The sequence below is a fragment of the Caretta caretta genome, chromosome 2 (genome assembly GCF_965140235.1).
Source record: "Caretta caretta isolate rCarCar2 chromosome 2, rCarCar1.hap1, whole genome shotgun sequence".
Classification (NCBI taxonomy): Eukaryota; Metazoa; Chordata; order Testudines; family Cheloniidae; genus Caretta; species Caretta caretta.
In genome coordinates, this window is record NC_134207.1 from 220,644,323 (window position 1) to 220,669,970 (window position 25,648).

Below are 25,648 nucleotides of genomic sequence, written 5' to 3' on the forward strand. Positions count from 1 at the left end.
CCACTAGAATAATTTTGTCAGTTAGAAAGGTAAGCCCTGTCAAGTCCTTTTATTATATAATTATGGTAAAATCTATGAGCGACTTCAACTCTTAGGCTATTTAACATATTTTGATATCTTAGGGCCCCTGCATAATAGAAGTATATACATGACAGTAAAATAAAATAAATTATGTTGCAATTAAAAGGGAAAAGCACTGAAAGGTGTACAGAAATCTTTATTTCTCTTATACTACTTTTTGCTTTCAGACCCAACCCTACCTGAAGGCACTGTATAAGCTAAAACTGAAGAGCTTCTGATTAAATTAGTATAAAGTAGTCTTGCATTGTTATTTGTTTGGAAATACAATACTTATGCTTGCATAGCACTCATGCCAATCTTTACATGATGATCATTATGGTTAGATGGATCACTATGCTTACACAGTTTTAAGTTCCTCTTACTTAACCCTTAAGGACATCATATTTACCTCAGATGTTATTCAAAGCTCACTGAAAGAAATGCTGGAGCATATGATTTTTCCAAAGGACTAGTGATTTTGTGTGCCCAACCGGAGACACCTAAAACAAGGCATACTTTTCAGAGAAAGGGTGCTCACCCATTTCTGAAAATGAGTCTCTGGTAACGTGTCTCAAGTTGGATATCCAAAAAGGAGGCAGCCCAAATCACTAGTCACTTCTTAAAATGTTGGCCTGTATGTACAGAACTAATATTAGCTCATGATCACTACATCCTGAAAAATGGGGGATTTAGTGCAGGGGTTCCCAAACCTGGTTTGCAGCTTGTTCAGGGTAAGCCTCTGGCGGGCCACGGACGCTTTGTTTACCTGAGCGTCTGCAGGTACAGCCGCTCGCAGCTCCCAGTGGCTGTGGTTCACTGTTCCCAGCCAGTGGGAGCTGCGGGAAGCAGTGGCCCAGCCCGCACCACTTCCGCAGCTCCCATTGGCCGGGAATGGCGAACTGCAGCCACTGGGAGCTGTGAGCAGCCATACATGTGGATGCTCAGGTAAACAAAGCATCTCGCAGCCCACCAGGGGCTTACCATGAACAAGTCGTGAATCAAGTTTGGGAACCCCTGATTTAGTGTCTGTTTAGAATGCAAAAGTCAAAAATGAGGAGAGTACCAGGGAAACATTGAGCTTCACAGTGTTGCTTGCTTCAATAGCAGGGGTTCAGAGATTTAGAACAAAATCAAGCTGTTAAAAGCTCAAATACTATTTTCTTTCACAATAAAAAAAAAGGGAAAATTCTCTTCACTTCTTATTTCAAAATACACTGAAATTTATTAACAGGGCCACCAAAAATCTGCTATTCTTTTGATCACAGCAACAGGGGCACTGCAAATGATATGGAAAAACTCTTGTGGGGACTAAGATTTTATTGGCCCACAGGATAAGTGGCCACACTTAGCAGGGCACAATTACACATTCATTCTAATAATTCAAGACAGAACTCTTTATTTTACATGTAATCTCCTCAAATACCACCAGATGGGGTAACTATAAAAAAAATTACAAAGTCCCTCGTAGCAAGAATAAAGACAATGGACAAGAAATTCTCTTTACTGGATGGGAATTCTACAGAGCAAGGCAAAGACTAGCAATTCAGATACAGATCCGGTGGAAGAGATACTAAGGTTGCTTCAGTCACTGCCACAATGGTATGCACACGGAACTCAGCCTGTTCAGTCTATTTCTTTAGAGATTTGTGTGAAAACAAAGCAATGCCCACGAGAGCTCTATTTTAAACAAACAGCCTTTTATTTTTACATTCTGAAAAACACCAAGTGGGTAGCATCTTGTCTGCTTCACATAAAACAGGCTATCCCAGGCTCTTTCACAGATGTTATGGATGTTATTAAAAATAAGTTATATTTTGGTAATTTCAAGTTGACTAGTGTTCATATCACAAAACCAATGAACTGTTACTACTCTGACGTATTAAAAATGTATCCATGACATTTTAAAATCCTGATTCCCATTAAACTGAAACCTAAATACTAATATGTTGTCTACATTATATACTTAGGATAATATTTTATATATTGTTATATAAATCCACATTTATATTTAATAATGGAGTATATTTCAGACAGGAAGAGACCTCTGGCAAAGTATAATTGGAGAAATAGAAATAAATATTTTCTGCTAATGAGGAAGACACTACCTGTCCCCTTCCAAGGAAGTCTTTGTAGAAATACTGCGGGGGGGGGGGGGGGGGAGGGAAGAATAAAGTGCTTCTTACAATTTAGTTTTAAAATATGACTGTTAATTAGCCAACAATTTTAGAGCAAATCTATTTAACATTAATATTTTTGTCAGAAAACAAATGGATACTACGTCTACAGTGAATCATATACATACGTATTCTATCTTGTTGCCAAATACAGAACACTATTTATCATTTGTATCTTACAGTATATTCTACTTTTTGAAGACCAGTTTTTTGCAGTACAGGCAATCAGATTCCATATTACCGCTATTGTTACATATTCTAACTTTTAAGTATCATCATTCAGAAAAATTCCAGAATGATACGTATCAACTATGTTGTTTTACTGGCAAATAAAAGACACCGCTACCCCGATATAACGCAACCCGATATAACACGAATTCGGATATAACTCGGTAAAGCATTATAAACGTAAAGGAGGCGGGGTGGGCAAGTGGGGTTAAGGGTGGGAGGCGGGTGGGCACGTAGGGTGAGGAGGCGAATAGGGAGGTGAGCTGCAGGCAGAAGGAGGGTGAGGAGGCAGGCGGGTGGGAAGATGGTGAGCAGGAGAGCAGTGGTCGGGCGGAGGCGCGCCGGATGGATGGTGAGGAAACTAGCAGGGTGGCGAGCAGTGCAAAAATTAAGTGAAGAGAGAAGAGCAGGAAAGGAGGAGGAAGAGAGAGAACAAAGGGAAGCCAGGCAAGAGGAGGAGACAGTGAAGGAAAATGCCTGGGAAAGCAGAGAGATTGCAACTCTCTGGAGTTGCCTTATCCTGCTCTACATAAGAGGGAAGCTACAACGGCCTATTTTAGGGACCTCGTGAGGCGGTGGGGAGGGAACCCTGAGTCCAGGGAGGCTTTGCTCGCTAATGGGCTGGGGCGGGGGCATAGTGATGGTGCAAGTGAGATTAGGGACCCCCTCTGGAGCCTGTATTCCGGCCTCGTGTTGAGCAGCGCCCTGGCAGCCATTATGGGAGACGCTGGCGCCAAGGGAAACCTCTTTGTGATCGGGATCTTCTGAATGTTCCTTCACAGTGAGCAGCATCCTGGCACAAGGTGTAGGGAAGCTTTTGGTTTCAAGCTGGTTTGTGGGGCTCCCTGCATCCTATAGCTCCAATGGGATTATAGGGAGAGGGGCTTGAGAGTCAGCATCTCCCTGCCCCACCTGCTTCCCCTGCTAGCGACGGACCCTTCTCCCTGGCTCCCCTAGTGAGTCCGCTCCAAGCTCCCCAGCCTGGTGCTGAGCTGCGAGTCACGCGCCTAGCCTCGCCAGGACAGCAACTGCCCCACGCTGTATGGGTCCCAACTCCCATCGGTCCCCTCGGGCTTTCGCTGCATCACTGCACCAAGGTGGCCTGCGCTGCGCCTCTGTGGAGCCCCCCAGCTCCCCACCAGGACCGTCTCCAGAGCTGTGGAACTTCTCATCCCGCTAGCTGCCCCGGTGCCTCCCCCCAGACACTCCTCACCCTGCCGCCGGTCCCAGCACGCCTCCTGCAGTGCCCCTGGCACCCAGAGCTTTCACTTGTGGCACGGGGGTCTGTCCTTCCCCTTCCCGTGCCCGCACAGCCACCAGGAGATACCGACTGCCAATCCCCCCCTCACTCCTCAGTGCTCCACCGGGACTTCCCGGGCCTCCCGGAACTGGACCACCACTGAGCACATACACAGCTCCCTACTCTGTCCCCACTGACCCTTCCAGCCGCCACCACTAGCCTCCCAGCCCTCCTGACTGCTCCATCAGAAACCTCCCTCTGTACCGCATTACTTCACCCCCCGCCTTGTCACCGACCCCCCTGCCCGACATAATGCGGTTTCACCTATAACGCGGTAAGATTTTTTGGCTCCCGAGGACAGTGTTATATTGGGGTAGCGGTGTATACAAATACACACTAAACTGATTTTATTGTCACATACCTTAAAATAGATTGCTTCTTCTAATTTCCGTGTAATATTTTTTGCTTATAAAAGTCACAGACAAATAACACTGACTAGATCCAAGTACAAGGTGGCCAGGTTACATTCTGTCTTTCCCACTTTCTACTAATGAAACTTATTCTTAACCACAACACCTCTGAAACTGCTCTTGGACAGAGACTTTAAATCATGCAGGTTTAGGAGGTAGACCAATGTCAATTCATGACATGAAGCAGAATTTGAATTGGTGTGTTTTACACTTCCAAACACATTCTAAAAGTACAAGTAAACCCTGATTTTCCAAACTCTGACTATTTGAATCTCCATGTTGTCTGCGATTCATATTGTCCAATGTAGTGGGGTATACAAACCCCTTACAGGGCAACAAGGGGTTAAGGAGCTGCTCTGGACTCAGCCAGCCCTGCCCCGCCCTACCTGCAAGAGAAGCATAGACTGGAGGGAAAGTTAAAAGGGAGCAGAACAGCTCACTGGGCAGGCCAAGGAAGAGAAAGGACCCTTACTTTGCAGTTCCAGAGGAAAGGGCTGAGGGAAGCCAGGATCTCTCCCAGGAAACTACCCGAAGGGCCCGCCCTGAGGGAAGGGAGGATCTGCTTCTGTTGTACCTGGAAAGGGAGGTATTTCCCCCTTTTGTACACTAACTCACTTTGCTTGTGTTAATTCCTCTTGTTTTGTTTATGGCTAGCCCAGAAGGGGAGAGACTTGGAACTGACCTGCCAAAGGGCCAAGTCACAGAAGGAGGCAGCCGCTACCCGCGAGAGCTGCCATGCCACACCTGGCCATGAGGAGGTGCCAAGCAGTGAGCTGACCCCTTTCACAGCCTCCTGTGATAGACAATGAACTTTGGACACTACCTGGATGGTAGGAAGTGGCCCAGCGAAGGCAGCTTTAACATGCTTCTGAGTGCCAGACTTCTGGTAGCCCACACAGGGCCCTGGGCCGGAGCCTGGTGGAGTGGGAGAGCCTGGGTCCCCTACCTCCTCTGCGTTTTGAAGAGCCTAACTCCCTGACCACTAGGTGACACTCCTCATGAATGCCAACCATCACAAACCTGGAACAGAAACCAACCAAATACATCTCATATAGGAGCCACTAAAAAAAGAATTTGAAGAACAACTAGTGAAAGACTCAAAAGCAACAGCAAAAAAAGTTTTAAGTACATCAGAAGCAGGAAGCCTGCTAAACAACCAATGGGGCCACTGGACGATTTTGATGCTAAGGGAGTACTCAAGGAAGATAGGGCCATTGCAGAGAAACTAAATTAATTCTTTGCTTCGGTCTTCACAGCTGAGGATCTGAGGGAGATTCCCAAACCTGAGCAATTCTTTTTAGGTGACAAATCTGAGGAACTGTCCCAGATTGAGGTGTCATTAGAGGAGGTTTTTGAACAAATAGATAAATTTAACAGCAATAAGTCACTAGGACCAGATGATATTCACCCAAGAGTTCTGAAGGAACTCAAATGTGAAATTGCAGAACTACTAACTGTGGCATGTAACCTATCATTTAAATCAGCTTCTGTACCAGATGACTGGAGGATAGCTAATGTTATGCCAATTTTTAAAAAAAGGTCCAGAGGTGATCCCTGCAATTACAGGCTGGTAAGCCTAACTTCAGTACCAGGCAAACTGGTTGAAACTATAATAAAGAACAATATTGTCAGACATATAGATGAACATAATTTGTTGAGGAAGAGTCAACATGGTTTTAGTAAAGGAAAATCATGCCTCACCAATCTACTAAAATTCTCTGTGGGGGTCAACAAGCATGTGTACCAAGGGAATCCAGTGGATATAGTGTACTTAGATTTTCAGAAAGCCTTTGACAAGGTCCCTCACGAAAGGCTCTTAAGTAAAGTAAGCTGCCACAGGATAAGGGGGAAGGTCCTCTCATGTATCAGTAACTGGTTAAAAGTAGGGCTGTGAAGCGATTAAAAAAATTATTTGTGATTAATCACACTGTTAAACAATAGAATGCCATTTATTTAAATATTTGTGGATGTTTTCTACATTTTCAAATATATTGATTTCAATTACAACAGAATACAAAGGGTACAGTGCTCACTTTATATTTATTTTTATTACAAATATTTGCACTATAAAAAACAAAAGAAATATATTAGGTGACTTGAAATATATAAGTACTGTAGTGCAATCTCTTAATCATGAAAGTAGAACTTACAAATGTAGAATTATGTACAAAAAATAACTGCATTCAAAACTAAAACAATGTAAAACTTTCGAGCCTACAAGTCCACTCAGTCCTACTTCAGCCAAATGCTGAGACAAACAAGTTTGGAGATAATTCTGGAGATAATTCTGCCCAATTCTTATTTACAAGGTCACTTGAAAGTGAGAACAGGCATTTGCATGGCAGTGTTGTAGCCAGCATCGCAAGATATTTACGAGCCAGGTGCATTAAAAAATCATATGTCCCTTCATACTTCAACCACCATTCCAGGAGACATGCATCTATGCTGATGATGGGTTCTTCTTGATAACAATCCAAAGCAGAGTGGACCGACACATGTTCATGTTCATCATCTGAGTCAGATGCCACCAGCAGAAGATTGATTTTCTTTTTTCGTGGTTTGGGTTCTGTAGTTTCCGCATCAGAGTGTTGTTTATCTAAGTCTTCTAAAAGTATGCTCCACACCTCATCCCTCTCAGATTTTGAAAAGCACTTCAGATTCTCAAACCTTGGGTTGAGTGCTGTAGCTATTTTTAGAAATCTCACATTGGTACCTTCTTTGCGTTTTTTCAAATCTGCTGTGAAAGTGTTCTTAAAACGAACATGTGCTGGGTCATCATCAGAGATTGCTATAACATGAAATATATGGCAGAATGCAGGTAAAACAGAGCAGGAGACATACAATTCTCCCCAAGGAGTTCAGTCACAAATTTAATTAATGCATTATTTTTCTAACGAGCATCATCAGCTTGGAAGCATGTCCTCTGGAATGATGGCCAAAGCATGAAGGGGCATACAAATGTTTAGTATATCTGGCATGTAAATACCTTGCAAAGCCGGCTACAAAAGTACCATGTGAACACCTGTTCTCACTTTCAGGTGACATTGTAAATAAGAAGCTCGCAGCAGTATCTTCCGTAAATGTAAACAAACTTGTTTGTCTTAGTGATTGGCTGAACAAGAAGTAGGACTTAGTGGATTTGTAGGCACTAAAGTTTCACACTGTTTTGTTTTTGAGTGTAGTTATGTAACAAAAAATATGTCTTTTGTTTATCATTTTACAGTGCAAATATTTGTAATAAAAAATAATATAAAGTGAGCACTTACACTTTGTATTCTGTGTTGTAATAGAAGTCAATATATTTGAAAATGTAGAAAAACATCCAAAAATATTTTATAAATTTCAATTGGTAGTCTATTGTTTAACAGTGCGATTAATCATGATTACTTTTTTTAATCGCAGTTAATTTTTTTGAGTTAATTGTGATTAATCGACAGCCCTAGTTAAAAGATAGGAAACAAAGGGTAGGAATAAATGCTCAGTTTTCAGAATGGAGAGAGGTAAAGAGTGGTGTCTCCCAGGGGTCTGTACTGGGGCCAGTACTGTTCAACATATTCTTAAATGATCTGGAAAAAGGTGAGGTGGCAAAATTTGCAGATGATACAGAATTACTCAAGATAGTTAATCCAAAGCAGACTGCAGAGTGTTACTCAGAAAACTGAGTGACTAGGCAATAAAATGGCAGATGAAATTCCATGTTGATAAATCATAGAATCATAGAATATCAGGGTTGGAAGGGACCCCTGAAGGTCATCTAGTCCAACCCCCTGCTCGAAGCAGGACCAATTCCCAGTTAAATCATCCCAGCCAGGGCTTTGTCAAGCCTGACCTTAAAAACCTCTAAGGAAGTAGATTCTACCACCTCCCTAGGTAACGCATTCCAGTGTTTCACCACCCTCTTAGTGAAAAAGTTTTTCCTAATATCCAATCTAAACCTCCCCCAAATGCAAAGTAATGGACATTGGAAAACATAATCCCAACTATACATATAATATAATGGGGTCTAAATGAGCTGTTGCCACTCAAGAAAAGGATCTTGGAGTCACTGATTATAGTTCTCTGAAAACATCTGCTCAATGTGCAGCAGCAGTCAAAAAAGCTAACAGAATGTTGGAATCATTAGGAAAGGGATAGATAATAAGACAGAACATATCATATTGCCTCTATATAAATCTATGGTACGCTCATATCTTGAATACAGCATGCAGATGTGGTTGCATCTCAAAAAAGATACATTGGAATTGGAAAATGTACAGAAAAGGGCAACAAAAGTTATTAGGGGTATGGATCAGCTTCCACGTGAGGAGAGATTAATAAGATTGGGACTTTTCAGTTTGGAGAAGAGGCGAATAAGCAGTGGAGGGTAGGGTAGAGGTCTATGAAATCATGACTGGCATAGAGAAAGTAAATAAGGAAGTGTTGTTTACTTCTTCCCATAACACAAGAACTAAGGGGGGGGGGTCAGCAAGTGAAACTGATAAGCAGCAGATTGAAAACAAACAAAAGGAAATATTTCTTCACACGGTCAACTTGTGGAACTCTTTGCCAGAGGATGTTGTGAAGGCCAAGACTATAACAGGGTTAAAAAAATAAAGAACTAGATAAGTTTATGGAGGATAGGTCCATCTATGGCTATTAGCCAGGATGGGCAGGGATGCTAAGCCATGCTCTGAAGTGTCCCTAGACTCTGTTTGCCAGACACTGGGAATGGCGGGCAACAGGGGATGGATCACTTGATGATTACCTGTTCTGGTCATTCCCCCTGAAGCACCGGGCATTGGCCCCTATTGGAAGACAGGCTACTGGGCTAGATGAACCATTGGTCTGATCTGGTATGACCATTCTCATCTTCTTAACTTCACTATCCATCCATTAGATGGGAACAACTTTTAGTCCCTGTTGAGTTGGACTGGATTCATGCTGATGATCTGTAGGTGAAAGGCTACATAAAACTTATTAGCAATGCCCTGATGCATCCATTCCCCAATACATCCTATTGTTACCTCTTTGAGAACAAGGCTTGCTTTTGTAAAAATGAGTTGTTTAAATCAAGTTCTGACCTTTTTGGAGTTTACTCAGGAGGGGACATTCTCTCTCTGGACACACAGGCAAACTCTCAGATATGTTGCTCTCCCTCTTCTTCAAACAAGCCATATGATAAGTGCTCCACCCTGCTTTTAAACGGACAGCTTCCATTTACCAACCAAACAGTAAAACATACTAACAACATCAAAATAAAATGATTGTTGATAACTGGCATAATTACTCCAGGATCCTTCTGTAACCCAGGTGCCTAATAGGGATATATCTCTTGAAGCGATCTGCAGTTGGGTGGGGGAAAGAGGTAGGAATGAGTTGGGTCTGGGTCCTTGTTTTTTTTGTTTTTGTTTTGTGTGAAAAACTGATCTTTATTTTCCAGAAATATACAAACTTATTCTCTCATTTCTCCATCTTCTTCTTCTTCTTCTACTCCTCTGATGTACAGGTCATTGTTACATCTTATCAAAACTTCACCAAGGCGTCCTGACAATGCACCATCTATGTATTCTTCTGTGTTTGCAAGCTGCATGTTCATGTACCTGTCGACAGACACCAGGTAGCCCTTGTACTCCATCCCCCACTTCAGCTTCACCATCACTGGCTTTCCTGTCAGCCCATTCAGGAAGGGCTTGGGGTTCAGGGGCACGCTCATGGTAACGCAGCCAGGCACAAGGTAGCGGTAAAAACAAAAATTACTCGCAGGGCCGCACGGCAGATTCAGAAATAGCTCTCCATACTCAGAAGTTTCTGGAATTGGGTGTGGTAGCTCAATAGGTTCCTGTTTTCTGGATTCAGACTCCATGAGGATACGTAGTCAGGGCAGCTGCTTTGCAAAAGGAATGTGCACTGTGTGGGTTTGGAGAAGCTGAGTCTCAGTGGTAGAAAGCAGGCTGTTTTCCCTGACTCTGAAGCATTAACTCTTCAACAGGGAAGCTCTGGCAGTGTTAATTATAGAAAGGGGAAATTGGGAGGGAAAACTAATTTCTTTTAATTTTATACTTGGACTGTTATTTGATTTTAGTCAAACTGTTTTAGTTCAATTGTCTCAACCAGTATGCTTTACCAATTCTCCTCTTATTTGAATGTGATGATGGGGAAAGAGTCATTTATATTTTGCTATTCTTAGTTTTGTATTTTTCTTTAATGTTTTTTTTGAAACTCTATATATCTAACTGAATGGTTAGTTAATTAGTTAGCTGACTAGCTAACAGTGATTTCGGCAAAGGATGAGGAAGAGTCTGCATGGATTCCAGCTGAAGTGGAGAGAGGATGTTTCAGTGCTTTTGACTCAGCAAACTGTATAGAATTTGGTGTTCAAAGACTATAACTGAGATACAGGTGAAGTCAACCTAAGCTTTTGGGAACTCTGTGTTTCTTCTCACTGTGTTTCTGTGGGGACTGGCCTGTTTACATTTACATTGTTTTCTTTATTGATGTATAACTCTGAAGATAATGTATGTGAATTATAAAGTAGGATGTTACGTTGTAGAAGTTAAGTTCTTGTTATTATATTTCTTTATCATCAGATTTTATAAAGCTGGTACTTTAAGAATTAAGTTCCTTCCTTTTATTCCTTTTGGGATTTAATTGTGGGGAGGTTGATCCTGTGCAATCCTTACTGAAAATCCTAAGTGACTAAATTCCGGGTGTCCAGGTGCTTTCTGTGGGAGTTGGGGTTTTTAGGCAAAGGAGAAGGGCAATGAAGTGAACTCTAGCCCTCCTATAGGTTACACTTGCACTCACTTTTATACATATATTTCTATATCTTTTTTCACCCCCTGCCCCACCTAGATTAGTAGTAGAGTTTGAACCCCTAACATTCAGCAATAGGAATAACTAACAAAAGAGGAAACAGCATGCATTGCTATTCTCTTTGTGGATCAGCTCACGTAGGAAGGCAGCAGTAGAACACTGGACATCAGGATTCTTGTTTTCTATTCCTGGATCTGGTAGCAAGATTGTGGTCCAGTGGTTACAGACAATGTAATTCAGGGGTCTCAAACTCAGATGACCCCACGAGGGCCACATGAGGACTAGTACATTGGCCTGAGGGCTGCCTCGGCCCTGCCCCCACTCCACCCCTTCCATAAGCCCCCGCCCCTGCCCCACCCCTTCCCTGCCCCCATTCCAACCCCTTCCCCGAAATCCTCACCCCAACTCTGCCCCCTCCCTGCCCCCAGGGGGTGCAGGAGGGGTGCAGGGTGTGGCAGGGGGCTCAAGGCAGGGGCTTGGGGTGCAGGAGGGGTGTGGGGTGCAGCAGGGGGCTCAGGGCAGGGGGTCGGGATGCAGGAGGGGTGTGGGGTGCGGCAGGGAGTTGGGGTGCAGGAGGGGGTGCGGCTGCAGGAGGAGTTCGGGGGGCGGGTCCGGCCCGGTGCGCACCGGGGGCAGGGCAGGCTCCCTGCCTGCCCGCCCTGCCCCTGCGCCGCTCCGGGAAGCGGCCGGAACCTGGGGGAGGGGAGGCACAGGGGTCTGTGTGTTGCCCTGGCCATGCCTCCAGGCTCTGCCCCCTGCAGCTCCCGTTGGCTGGGAACGGGGAACAGCGGCCAATGGGAGCTTCGCGGGGAGGTACCTGGAGGTGCAGCCAGGGCAACACACAGACCCCTGTGCGCCCCCACCCCAGGTCCCAGCTGCTTCCCGGAGCAGCACTGGGGCAAGGCGGGCAGGCGGGGAGCCTGCCCTGCCCCCGGTGCGCCGGGCCGAGCCGGGCCGGAGCCACTCCAGGTAAATGCTTGGGGGGTGGGGAGCTGGCGGGCCTCAGAAAATAACTGGCCTGCGGGCCGCGTGTTTGAGACCCCTGATGTAGTTAAACAATGTCCCTGTTCGGGTTATCTGATGCAATGAACCTGGGACATCTGGATGTAAAACAAGAGACTTTACCACCTGAGCTAAAGAGCCAGAGCTTTTATTGGGGAGGGGGAGGAGAAATAGCAGTCAGAAAGCATTACATGGAGGCTAATCACGAGCAAATGACACAGCTATGCTTCTTAGTATCGGTTACAGAATCATCTGATTTGGCATATCCCTTCCGAAAGACTCTGTGACTCAGTAGATGAGATTTGTCTTTGCTATATTAGAGAAATAATTCCACTCCCAGCTTTTCCTGAAGTTTCCCTGCACAAGTTATCAGTCATCTATGAAATAGGTAAGTGGCATTTGGGACTAAGAAGCAGGCATGGGATTATAGTTCACAATGAAGACCTGAAATGCCAAGAAATCCTACCTACAGGCAGTGGTAGATCTGGCACTAGTAATTTCTGGGCTTGTAGTTTAGCATGATGTCTCCTGCAGTACGGGAGCGGGGAGGAAAGGAAGTCATTCATGCTCATCTTGCTTTCCTCAACTTGTGTGATGACTGGAGCTCTTCACCTCACCACTAGACTGACTGCAATGAGAGCCGAAACTGCATTACTCACAACAAAATAAATAGAACAAACATTGCAAGTGTTGGCAACAGTGTAAACTCTTCAAAAATGCTTCCACATACCACATCAAAGAATGGAAGTAGTCAAAGTAAACCATGTTCACTATTGGCTAATTGCAACTTGTAAGGGTTTGTTTGTAATGAATGTCACTAATAGGCTTTTCTTTTCGTTAATTAATCTCATAACCCCAAAGAACTCCAAAGAATATATACAAATTCTTGCCTTTCAACAATCCATTACTTTTAAACTATTGAGGCCTGAATAATCATATGAAAGTTTTTACAGCCAAATTTTACATAATTAGAATGCAGAAGCTAATTAAACAATTTATTTTAATATGTTGAGGAAATTCATGCATTCCTCAGATTACATGATGAAAATGAAGGGCAGATACAGTTTTGTGTACAAGAATAGTGGCTGAATTCCTGCTGTAAATTTAAGAGATCCCAACTTTAAACTGTTGTTATTCCTGGAGGAATGTGCCACTGAACGCACACAGAAAACATGTTCCCCTGCAGATTTGTTTGCATCCCTGCAGAAAGTGAGGGGGAAGGAAAGACAAGCCATGCCAGGGGGACGAGGGGCTGGGGATGTTCATAGGCCCAGTTTGTGGGGCACTGCCCCTCCCAAACAGAGGTGGGACATGGGGGGCAAATGGGATCATGTGCCACTGTCCTCCCCACAATTCTGCAGGCACCGAGCTGCTTGACTGAAGGAGGGTGCTGTTAGCTGACTCTGCAGCTGGGTGCCGCCTCCTGGGTCCTAGTGCTGGTCGGGCTCCCGTTCTGGGTGCTGGGAGCCATCCTGTTTTCTGTACAATAGTGAGTGCCCATGGTGGGGCAGCACATGGGCGGCATGGGAAATGGGGGAAGGAGGGTGGGGGGGAAGAGACAGTGGAGAAGGAAGGGACTTGGGATGTGGGAGTGAGGGGAAGGGAATAGGGACAGGGGACAGTGGGGAGATGAAGGGGAGGGGGAAAATGGGGAAGGGGGATGGGATGGGAAGAGAAGGGAATAGGGGAATCTGCGGGAGGGGAGAAGAAGTAGGAGCCAGGCCTGCAGCGTACCCTCAGCAGCAGGTGATGCAGCTGCACTGCAATTGATGGTTCGGTCATTTAGCCACAGTCTCTCCCTGCTTTTGAACGGGCTCACGCAGTGCCCATCTTGTGCATCAGTTTGAGATTTCAAACCACCTGAAGTTATTCAGAACTAGATTTTTGATTCAGGCCTCTCTCTAATGTATACAAACACAGACACATGCTTGACAGGTTGTTAGGAGTATACAATACACTGCCAGAAAGCAGAACATATGGGGTATCACAGCTGCACATAGAAAACCCCTGCTGACGTACTTCTCTTTCTGAGACAGTATCGGGGACAGTTCAAATAGAAACAGCCGTTAGATTTTGGAAAACTATGGAGCTCTGCCAGAAGATCATGTAATACCTGAGAGTAAAAACGTTTTGTTCTCCTCTCGTTTTAGTCAGTTTGGTGTCAGTTTCCGCTCTTTCTACTAATGGTACTGCCAAATGCATTTGCAAGGGGGCATCTGTGTAATTCATACTGACATTTCTGTTACAGTTATCCTAATGCAGATGCTCTTGCCACAGACCACAACTACACTTTTAGCAAGTGCCTAAGCCGTACTAACTAGGATCCTGTATAACTCAGTTTAATTTTCAAAGGCCCTGTCCACAGACTTCTGATTCCTTTAGCCACTACAAAAGCTTTGCCACACCCAGTATTTTAATATGGTTAGTAGCTTAACATATTTCTTTCCCAACCACACATCCAACATACATGTACGTACATGGAGGTTGTAAGTTTAAAAAGTGCTTTTCCAAGAGGAAATGTTTCAAAAATGATTCTAAATTATCTGCTTCAGTAATATACTTCATAACCACAAGCAACAAATCTATCCTTTTCTGAAACAAGCACACATTTGTTTAAAGAGCTTCTAGTCTTTTAACTGCTCTACTTCCTCAATTTGACAATGATGCCTGATGCTGAAAATAGAACTAAAATATACCCAAAATTCCTAAATGCTAAGGCTGGTGCTCTCCTATCCTTTGTCTTGTCTCTGAGGCTGATGAGAACTATTTGAGGTAGTGTTTTTGCCATTAGAACAAGTGGATCTTTGAAACACACTTGTGAAAAACATTTACTAACTCCACCACCTTAGAAAAAGAAAAGGAGTTCCCATTGCTTGGTTCACCTTCATCAAATTCAACAATACTGTTAAAACGTATAGATGATTTAATCTTTCAGGTAAATTAAAGCTGTTGGTAAATTACTGTGTTCTTCATGAAAGGTGACAGCCCTGGGAACTGAAGCAGCCAGAGTCCCCAAGGAAGGGAGCCAGTGCGAGAATCCTGCTGGGGAGGACCCAAGATAAGAGAGAGTCTGCAGGGACCAAGAAACAGAGAACTTCAGTGGAGCCTGAGAGGGGCAGAAGAATTATTACTTTAGGTATTTGTTTTGGACTTTCAGTTGGATCTTTTATTATCTGGGAAGGGCTTTGAGCTTTAGGAGACTTGACGGGTGGGCCAGGGCACAGTCCTTCAGAGAGACAGACCCTCACAGCACTGAAATGGCTACCAGGGGCACCAGAGACAAGGACCCCAAGGGGGTGCTATGGGTGGTGAGTATATTATCTGGTTCTCTTCTGCCCGGCACCTTGTGTGGTTCTCTTCCCTTGTGCAAAGTGAGTGCTCAGTGGAAACAAAATGCTATTGAGTCAAAATGGGCAGGTTTTCAACCACTTAGTTCTTGCTTTGCACTAGCAAGAATCACTAGGCAAGGCCATGGAGAACCATTAGTATTAGTATAACTAATTCTTTAAGATAGATTCTCACACTTTGAAAACAATCCCACTTTTATCTTTGCCTCTGGCAAATTTATGTGGACTAAGAATAATGTTAATATTTGGGAAGTATTTGAGATTTCTTAAACTAATCCTCTCTATACTAAAAGAACGAGGAGTACTTGTAGCACCTTAGAAACTAACAAATTTATTTAGCATAAGCTTTCGTGGGCTAAAGCCCACTTCATCGGATGCATGCAGTGGAAAATACAGTAGGAAGATATATATATAGAGAGAGAACATGAAAAAATGGGTGTTGCTTTTAGGTAAGAAGCTCCTTTAGCTTTCTGAGGGAAGATGGGGTAGTAGAGGGCCTGAGTTTAATTCCTACTGATGTTGCACGTACAATGGGTAGAACAGAACTATTACTTGTGGCACCTTAGAGATTAACACATTTATTTGAGCATAAGCTTTCGTGGGCTAAAGCCACTTTATCAGATGCATGCAGTGGAAAATACAGTAGGAAGACATATATATATACAGAGAACATGAAAAAATGGGGGTTGCCATACCAATTCTAATGAGACTAATCAATTAAGGTGGGCTATTATCAGCTGGAGAAAAAAACTTTTAAAGTGATAATCAGGATGGCCCATTTCAAACAGTTGACAAGAAGGTGTGAGTAACAGTATGGGGGAAATTAGCATGGGGAAATAGTTTTTAGTTTGTTTAATGACTCATCCACTCCCAGTCTTTATTCCAGCCTAATTTAATGGTGTCCAGTTTGCAAATTAATTCCAGTTCTGCAGTTTCTCGTTGGAGTCTGTTTTTGAAGTTTTTGTTGTTGAATAATTGCAACTTTTAGGTCTGTAATTGAGTATCCAGGGAGGTTGAAGTGTTTGCTGCGTGGTTTTTGAATGTTATAATTCTTGACTTCTGAAATGTGCCCATTTACTCTTTTGCGTAGAGACTATCCGGTTTGGCCAATGTACATGGCAGAGGGGCATTGCTGGCCCATGTTGGCATATATCACATTGGTAGATGTGCAGGTGAATGAGCCTTTGATAGCGTGGCTGATGTGATTAGGTCCTAAGATGGGGCCATCCTAATTATCACTACAAAACATTTTTTTCTCCTGCTCATAATAGCCCACCTTAATCGACGAGTCTCGTTATAGTGGGTATTGCAACACCCATTTTTTCATGTTCTCTGTATATGTATATATATCTATATATATCTTCCTACTGTATTTTCCACTGCATGCATCTGATGAAGTGGGCTTTAGCCCATGAAAGCTCATGCTCAAATAAATTTGTTAGTCTCTAAGGTGCCAAAAGTACTCCTCATTCTTTTTGGTGATACAGACTAACACGGCTCCCACTCTGAAACCTCTCTGTACTGTGTTGTTCTTTAACAGCGTGATCCAGGAAAAGCCAGGCTTGCCAGGGTCCAATGGCTCTGCGGGGTCCAATGCATAAGGAAGCAAGGTAACAATGCATATCCAAAGAGATCTCCACTTAAAATATCTTTTACAGAGATTCATGGTAGATGGATGTTTTCAAAAGAACCAGTTGAATTAATCACTGAATAATAACAGATGTGAATTTACCCCCTTTTTGTCTATAAGTTGCTCACAGACCAATCCTGATTTCTATAACCATCAGTTACTTATTTGTTAAACTCATTCACTAAACAGAATGTGCAAACAAATTTCACTCAATGTAAATTATTAGCCTTTCATTATTTGTGATTGGTTATGTAAGTCAGATGGTTTAATTTCTGCTCCCTGACTGCAACTTAAAAGGAGTGAGATGCACTGGCAGAATTGTATTGAGAAATATGCCTGCCTGCCCCATGATTGGTTCCAGATACTGCCATTAGTTCTCGTGCTGTAAGTGCTTTCAAAATGTGGCAATTTGAATTTCTGATTGAATTTTGGGGCTTCAGTGGGTTTCATTATGGCAATGAAAACTGCCATACTGATTGAGTGGAAATGTTTCAGCCATTGAAATGTACCTATGTAGAAGTGTTTAAAAAAAAAGCTGCAGTTACGTATACAGTATTTGTGCAAACCTCCAATTTTTTTAAATTAGAGGAGCGTATCACTGTGGTGAATGTGCTCTCCTGAACAATATGGCTCAGAATAGACACATTTAATAACATAACAAAATGATGTGCTGCTTGGTTTTTTATTTTTGTCATCCTGCGGGTGAAGCAGCAACTGTAATGAGGAGCTCTAGGATTTTGGAAAGTTTAGTGAGTGTGTCAGGATGGCTTTTGCACCTACTCATGTTGTCATTTAAAACTACCAAATTCTTTGCTCTCTGTTGAACACCTCCATGCCTGTTTGCTTGGCGCTTTGACATCAATTGTGGTACTTTGATGCCGTTAGCATTTGGCCTTTTTAAGCACTATACATGCTATTTTTATTTTAATTGACCTGAACCTCAATGCTATTTAAAGTAAAAAATGTGCTCTTGGGCCCTGATCCTCAAAAATATTTAGGCTCCTAACTTCGATTGAATGATGTGGGCCTTGGAGCCCAGATCAACACCAATGATTTTCAGGTTCAGTATTCTCACATTTGTAGAAAATTATACAGGAAAGGATAATTGTGTGAATTACAGTACATGGGTCAATTCAGTAAAACCATTGAATATTTTTAAATTAAGAGTGTGATATTTATTGAGGTTCTCTGTAATTTTGCGTGCTTTGCTTGCACAAATAGTCCCACTAAAGTTAATGGAACTAATTGCATGAGTAAGACAAGCAGGATTTGACCCTAGGTCAAACCTTCCCCCTTTATGTATTTTCTGTGGCGAACTAAACTGGGATTGAATTCACCTGCCCAGCCTATAGCTAGGACATAAGGTTGCAATGCAGCCCTTCTATAACTACTGTTCCAGCCTATGAGCTGGAATAGTAACTTACCAGTCTATGATTCATTCATGGGGGTTTGGGGCCACTATGGTTGCATAAGTGATCTCTTAATTTTGTGGCTCAGCTGCAGAGACATCCCCTAACCAAACCAGTTGGAAGCCAGTAAAGGGAGACTGCGGTCGTGCTGGAAGTTGGGTAGGTCAAGCTTTGTAGCTTCACCACCTATATTCCTCCTCAATATGGGACTTCAGTAATTCAGATGGGCATCCGTGCACGAATCCCAGTGAATGGAACCAGCTGAATTTCACAGCCTGCATTATCTTGCTCCTTCCCCTGAGTTGCTTTTCATGTCATAATCTCATCCTTCTGCCCTTTAAATTATGCTAGTTTATATTGGATTATTCTAAATTAACATGTAACCTACAGCAGTGTTTGCATCCCAGGTGAATTTGTCCTGTGTTTTAACATTCTCAGCTCTGTCAGCAAATCTGTTATTTTAATAACTTCCATACATTCTCTTACTCACGGATTAATATCTGTCCTTTCCCTTATCTGAGGGAGAACAGCTTATTTGAGAAAGTCTTATGGAGATTCATGCCAGGACAGAAACTTTATTTAGTAGAAAGAGTGAGTGAAATAATACACAAGTTTTGAAAGCGGCTAAAATTTAGCACATCTAATTTTTCAACATCTGCTTCCAGCCTCAGGCATATGTGCCTAGGAGAAAATACCATACATGTTTAACAAACTATGCCATCATTTTTGTAGCTAAGCTCTGGTCTACACTGGGAGTTGAGGTTGAATTTAGCAGCGTTAAATCCGAATTAACCCTGCACCCGTCCACACAACAAAGCCATTTTGTCGACATAAAGGGCTCTTAAAACCGATTTCTGTACTCCTCCCCAACGAGGGGATTAGCGCGGAAATCGACATCGCTGTTTCAAATTAGGGTTAGTGTGGACACAATTCGAAGGTATTGGCCTCCGGGAGCTATCCCACAGTGCACCATCGTGACCACTCTGGACAGCACTCTGAACTCAGATGCACTGGCCAGGTGTACAGGAAAAGCCCTGGGAACTTTTGAATCTCATTTCCTGTTTGGCCAGGCGAGCTCATCAGCACAGGTGACCATGCAGAGCTCATCAGCACAGGTCACCATGCAGTCCCAGAATCGAAAAAGAGCTCCAGCATGGACCAAACGGGAGGCACTGGATCTGATCGCTGTGTGGGGAGAAGAATCCGTGCTATCAGAACTACGTTCCAAAAGACAAAATGCCAAAACATTTCAAAAAATCTCAGAGGCCATGAGGGACAGAGGCTACATCAGGGATGCATCACAGGGCCAAGTGAAACTTAAGGAGCTCAGACAAGCGTACCAGAAAACCAAAGAATCAAACGGATGCTCTGGAACAGAGCCCCAGACATGCCGCTTCTATGCTGAGCTGCATGCAATTCTAAGGGGGGCCGCCACCACTACCCCACCCCTGTCCGTGGACTCTGATGATAGGGTACTTTCCGCCATGGCTGAGGATTTTGCAGATGGGGAAGATGAGGAGGAGGAGGACGAGCTTGGAGACAGCACACCGTTCTCCCTGACAGCCAGGATCTTTTTATTACCCTGACTGAAATACCCTCCCAACCCAACGAAGCTGAAGAAGGGACCTCTGGTGAGTGTACCTTTTTAAATATAATACATGTTATAAAAGCAAGCGTTTTTTAATGATTAAGTAGCCCGGAGGACTTGGGATGCATTCATGGCCAGTACTGCTACTGGAAAAGTCTGTTAACGTGTCTGGGGATGGAGTGGAAATCCTCCAGGGACATCTCCATGAAGCTCTCCTGGAGGTACTCTAAAAGTCTTTGAGGAAGGTTTCTGGGGAGAGCAGCCTTATTCTGTCCTCCATGGTAGGACACTTTACCACGCCATGCTAGTAGCAAGTAATCTGGTATCATTGCATGACAAAGCCTGGCAGTGTATGGTCCCGGTGTTTGCTGGCATTCAAGCAACAGCCGTTCTTTATCTCTCTGTGTTATCGTCAGGAGAGTGATATTGTTCATGGTAACCTGGTCGAAATAGGGGAACTTAATTAAGGGGACATTCAGAGGTGGCCGTTCGTACTGGGCTGTTTGCCTGTGGCTGAAAAGAAATCCTCCCCGCAGTTGGCGTTGGCGCTGAGCTGTTTGCGTTTGGCTAGCAGGGATCTTCCCTGATACCAGCCACACGGTGAGGGGAGGGGAAAAGTGATCATCCCAGAGAATTGGATGCAGGGAGAGGTTTAGTTTGGTTTCTGCTGCTGCACGTTAACAGGAAAACCGCAGCACTAAATGGCCAACTCAATGGGCTTTGCTTGGTATGGGAGAGGAGGGCACTGCTGTTATGAAGGTTGCAGAAGCCGAAAGACTATGGCTTACCATGGCCGTCTGCAAGCTGAATTCTGTTGCCCCGCACTGCATGTGTGATCTCTAACACCAAAGCCACAGGCACTCAATATGAGATGCAAAATGCGACCTTGTACCAAAATCACATGTGCTATGTAATGTGAATAGTGTTGTTCACCGTGAAAGAGTATAGCCATTGTTCTGTAAAATGTATCTTTTTAAATACTTCACTCCCTTTTTTTCCTCCAGCAGCTGCAAATGTTTCAAACCTCCCTCCTCCGTCCCAAAGGCTATCGATAAGGCGGCGAAAAAAATGCACGCGCAATGACATGTTCTCTGAGCTCATGCAGTTGTCCGACACTGACAGAGCTGTGTGAAGGGACACAACAGCAGAGTACAGGACAGTGGCCGATGAACATGAGGAGAGGTGGTGGCAGGAAGATCAGAGGAGACATGAGGCAATGCTGGGGCTACTGCGGGATCAAACGGACATGCTCCGGTGTCTGGTGGAGGTTCATGAACGGCAGCAGGATCACAGACTGCCGCTGCAGCCCCTGCTTAACCGCCCTTCCTCCTCCCCAAGTTCCATAGCCTCCTCACCCAGACGCCCAAGAACGCGGGGCGGGGGGAAGGCTCTGGGCATCCAACCACTCTACCCCAGTGGACAGCCCAAGCAACAGAAGGCTGTCATTCAAGAAGTTTTAAAGTGGTCTTTTCCTTCCCTCCTACCCTCCTCCCACACCCCACCCGGGCTACCTTGTGAGTTATCTTCCTATTTTTATAATCAATTAATAAAGAATACATGTTTTTTAAACAATAGTGACTTTATTTCCTTTGCAAGCAAGCTGTGATTGAAGGGGGGAGGGTGGGTGGCTTACAGGGAATTTAGAGGCAACCAAGGGCGTGGGTTTTCATCAAGGAGAAACAAACAGAAGTGTCACACAGTACCCTGGCCAGTCATGAAACTGGTTTTCAAAGCTTCTCTGATGCGCAGTGATTCCTGCTGTGCTCTTCTAACTGCCCTGGTGTCTGGCTGTGCATATTCAGCAGCCAGGCAATTTGCATCAACCTCCCACCCCGCCATAAACGTCTGCCCCTTACTCTCACAGAGATTGCGGAGCACACAGCAAGCAGCAATAACAATGGGAATATTGGTTTCGCTGAGGTCTGAGTGAGTCAGTAAACTGCGCCAGAGACCCTTTAAACGTCCAAATGCACATTCTACCACCATTCTGCACTTGCTCAGCCTATAGTTGAACAGCTCCTTACTACTGTCCAGGCTGCCTGTGTACGGCTTCATGAGCCAGGGCATTAAGGGGTAGGTTGGGTCCCCAAGGATAACTATAGGCATTTCAACATCCCCAACACTTATTTTCTTGACTGGGAAGTAAATCCCTTCCTGCAGCCATTTAAACAGACCAGAGTTCCTGAAGACGCGAGCGTCATGAACCTTTCCCGGCCATCCCACGTTGATGTTGGTGAAACGTCCCTTGTGATCCACCAGTGCTTGCAGCACCACTGAAAAGTACCCCTTGCGGTTTATGTACTGGCTGCCCTGGTGGTCTGGTCCCAAGATAGGGATATGCGTTCCTTCTATAGCCCCACCACAGTTAGGGAATCCCATTGCAGCAAAGCCATCTCGTATGACCTGCATGTTTCCCAGAGTCACTACCTTTGATAGCAGCAGCTCAATGGTTGTGTTGGCTACTTGCATCACAGCAACCCCCACAGTAGATTTGCCCACTCCAAATTGATTCCCGACTGACCGGTAGCTGTCTGGTGTTGCAAGCTTCCACAGGGCTATTGCCACTCGCTTGTGAACTGTGAGGGCTGCTCTCATCTTGGTATTCTTGCGCTTCAGGGCAGGGGAAAGCAAGTCACAAAGTTCCATGAAAGTGCCCTTACGCATGCAAAAGTTTCGGAGCCACTGGGAATCATCCCAGACCTGCAACACTGTGCGGTCCCACTGCTTTGTGGTTCTTTCCCGGGCCCAGAATTGGCGTTCCACGGCATGAGCCTGCCCCATTAACACCATGATCTCCAAATTGCGGGGGAACGCGGTTTTAGAGAAAAGTGTGTTCATGTCCTCATCACCACGCTTCCGTCGCCTTCTTGCCTGGTTTTTCAGGTGCTGGTTCTGCATAAACTGCACGATAATGCCTGAGGTGTTTACAATGGTCATAACTGCTGCGGTGAGCTGAACGGGCTCCATGCTTGCTGTGCAACGGCGTCTGCTCCTGCTCAGGCAATCCAGGGAAAAGGGCACGAAACGATTGTTTGCCGTTGCTCTGGCGGAGGGAGGGGCGACTGACAACATGGCTTACAGGATTGGTTTACAGGGAATTAAAATCAACAAAGGGGATGGCTTTGCGAGAAACAGAATGGCCCCCTCAAGGACAGAACTCAAAACTGGGTTTAGCAGGCCGTTGATTTCATGGAAGGCAGGAGGAAGGGAGGAGAAAATGAATACAAAACAAATCTGGTCTATTTCTTGTTTTGATCCACTTCATCTATCTTTATACATCTTGCTGGCAGCAGACTGTGCAGTACGACCACTAGCCATCATCATCTCCTGGGTGCTCGGCAGAAGACGGTGCAGTATGACTGCTGGCCATCGTCTTCTCCTGGCTGCTCATTAAAAGACAGTGCACTAGGACTGCCGGTAGGACTGAATCGCCATGAGACGAAACTTAAAAGGGAAATGACCTTGCTGAGTCATTCCCATGTTTGCCCAGGCGCCCTGACCTCATTGAGGTCGGTTAAAAGAGCACCCTGAACTACATCGACGATGGCTACCAGTCATACTGCACTGTCTGCTGCCAAAAGGCAATAAGCTGCTGCTGTGTAGCAATGTAGTCCCACGTCTGCCAGCACCCAGGAGACATATGGTGACGGTTAGCTGAGAGGGCTCCATGCTTGCCGTGGTATGGCGTCTGCATGGGTAACCCAGGAAAAAAGGCACGAAATGATTGTCTGCCGTTGCTTTCATGGAGGGAGGAAGGGAAGGCGGGCCTAACGATATGTACCCAGAATCACCCGCGACAATGTTTTAGCCCTATCAGGCATTGGGATTTCTACCCAGAATTCAAATGGGCGGCGGAGACTGCGAGAACTGTGGGATAGCTACCCACAGTGCAACGCTCTGGAAGTTGACGGTTGCCTTGGTACTGTGGACGCACTCCGCTGACTACATGCACTTAGAGCATTTGTGTGGGGACACACACAATCGACTGTATAAAAACGCTTTCTACAAAACCAACTTCTATAAATTCAACCTAATTTTGTAGTGTAGACAAGGCCTAACTGTGACGGGATGTACCAGACCCTTTGAGGCCCTCTGGAAGACCCCCAGTCCTGCCACACCCCGTCCCAGAGAGGAGCAGAAGAGAAGTCCTCCAATAAGCCTAGAGTGGTTGTGGGAAAGCAGTCAATGGGGGAGGCCACAGAGAGCAGCTAGTCAGGGCCCAGAAGGCTCACATAAAAGGGGCAGAGTCTGTTAGTTCCTTGCTGGAGCTGGAGGAGTGTGGATAGTGTGCCTGGCTGGGGGGAGCTACAGGACCTCTGACAGAGCAGTGCTGGCAGAGACCAGGTGGTATGAGAAGGAACTTCGGGCTGGCTGCTGGGACTCAACCAGAACAAGCTCCTGAAGTAAGCGTGAAGAATGTGTTGTGGCCTGTGGAAGCATAGCACCAGTGTGGTTTAGTTAATGGGATGTGGTGGATGGCTGCTATCTACAGGGCCCCTGGGCTGGGACCTGGAGTGGCGGGTGGGCCTGTGTTCCCTTCCTCCCCTTGTTCTCCCCATTAGCCACTGGAGAAGTGGCCTGGACCTTGATACACCCCAGAAGGGGAAGTGACCTGGAGAGTGGGGCCTGAAAGGCCCAGACAGGGTGAGGACATTGCCACCCAGGGGGAAGTCCTGGAGTATGGCTTGATACCAGGGCCAAGACCACTGATAGACTGCAGAACTGATTAAGGACCTAAGCCCAAGGAGGGCTACAGGAAAAGAGAGTGGGGGCACAAGCACTCTGCCAAAGGGCTGCTCGCAAGAGGTGAGTGCCACCCTGTGACGCTAACACTATCAAATAGTCCGTCAGATAGTAAAACAGAGTTGTGATTGACTTATACATAAACTAATATTGATTCAGAGTGGCCACTGAGTGGCTATTCAGAGCACATTGCATCAGTATTTCAAAAGAGGGACAAAGACCAGAACTTTCTCATGTTCTCCCACTCCTAACTAATTTTTCCCTGTTGCCTTAAAAAGGTGACAGATTCTAGTAAGAGGTTCGTCTTCCATTATTCTTTAGTGGTACTGTGGGATAACTCAGAAATGATGCTGACAATCTCTGGAGGGAGCCAATCCTTGCTTATAGGACTGATCAATATGATATGGAATGACATCAAACCAGTAAGCCACTGAATATTATTAAATTAAGTGATTTTGCCAGTATAGCTTAACCAGCTCTCAGAATGAAATAAGGTAGGCTGGCAAAAGCACTTTTTTGCTGGTATAACCATGTCCACACTAGGGCTTTTGCTGGTATTAAAGACCTCATTTAAAAGCATTACACCTCTAACTGCCATTGCTATACTGGAAAGCTTTTAATTTACACTTGGCCTGGTGTATTAGTAGACTACAAACTAAGAACCTACTGTGACCAAATGCACATCTGTATTCACACTGTCTAGGCTTTTCTAGTAATCTTTGTACAAAATATGCCTTGTGAGGTATTATTTGAAAAATAATAACTCACAGGTCAATAATATCATGGTGAAAGGTACGTAGCAACATTGTGTTTAAAGTTGTGAAATCCCCACCCCCATATGATAAAGGCACATGTTCAAACTCAAGTAACCCCAAGTAGGTAGAACTCCTCAAGCAAGCCTGTTTTAAACAATGGGATATGTTTACCTCAATTTACATATAAGCTGTAAATAGTCCTTGCAAAAG

General features: G+C 44.7%; 1 pseudogene; it reads right to left on the reverse strand.

The window, feature by feature from the left end:
- Positions 1–9,504: 9,504 nt before the first annotated feature.
- Positions 9,505–9,879, reverse strand: LOC125630849 (small nuclear ribonucleoprotein F pseudogene; annotated as a pseudogene).
- Positions 9,880–25,648: the final 15,769 nt, after the last annotated feature.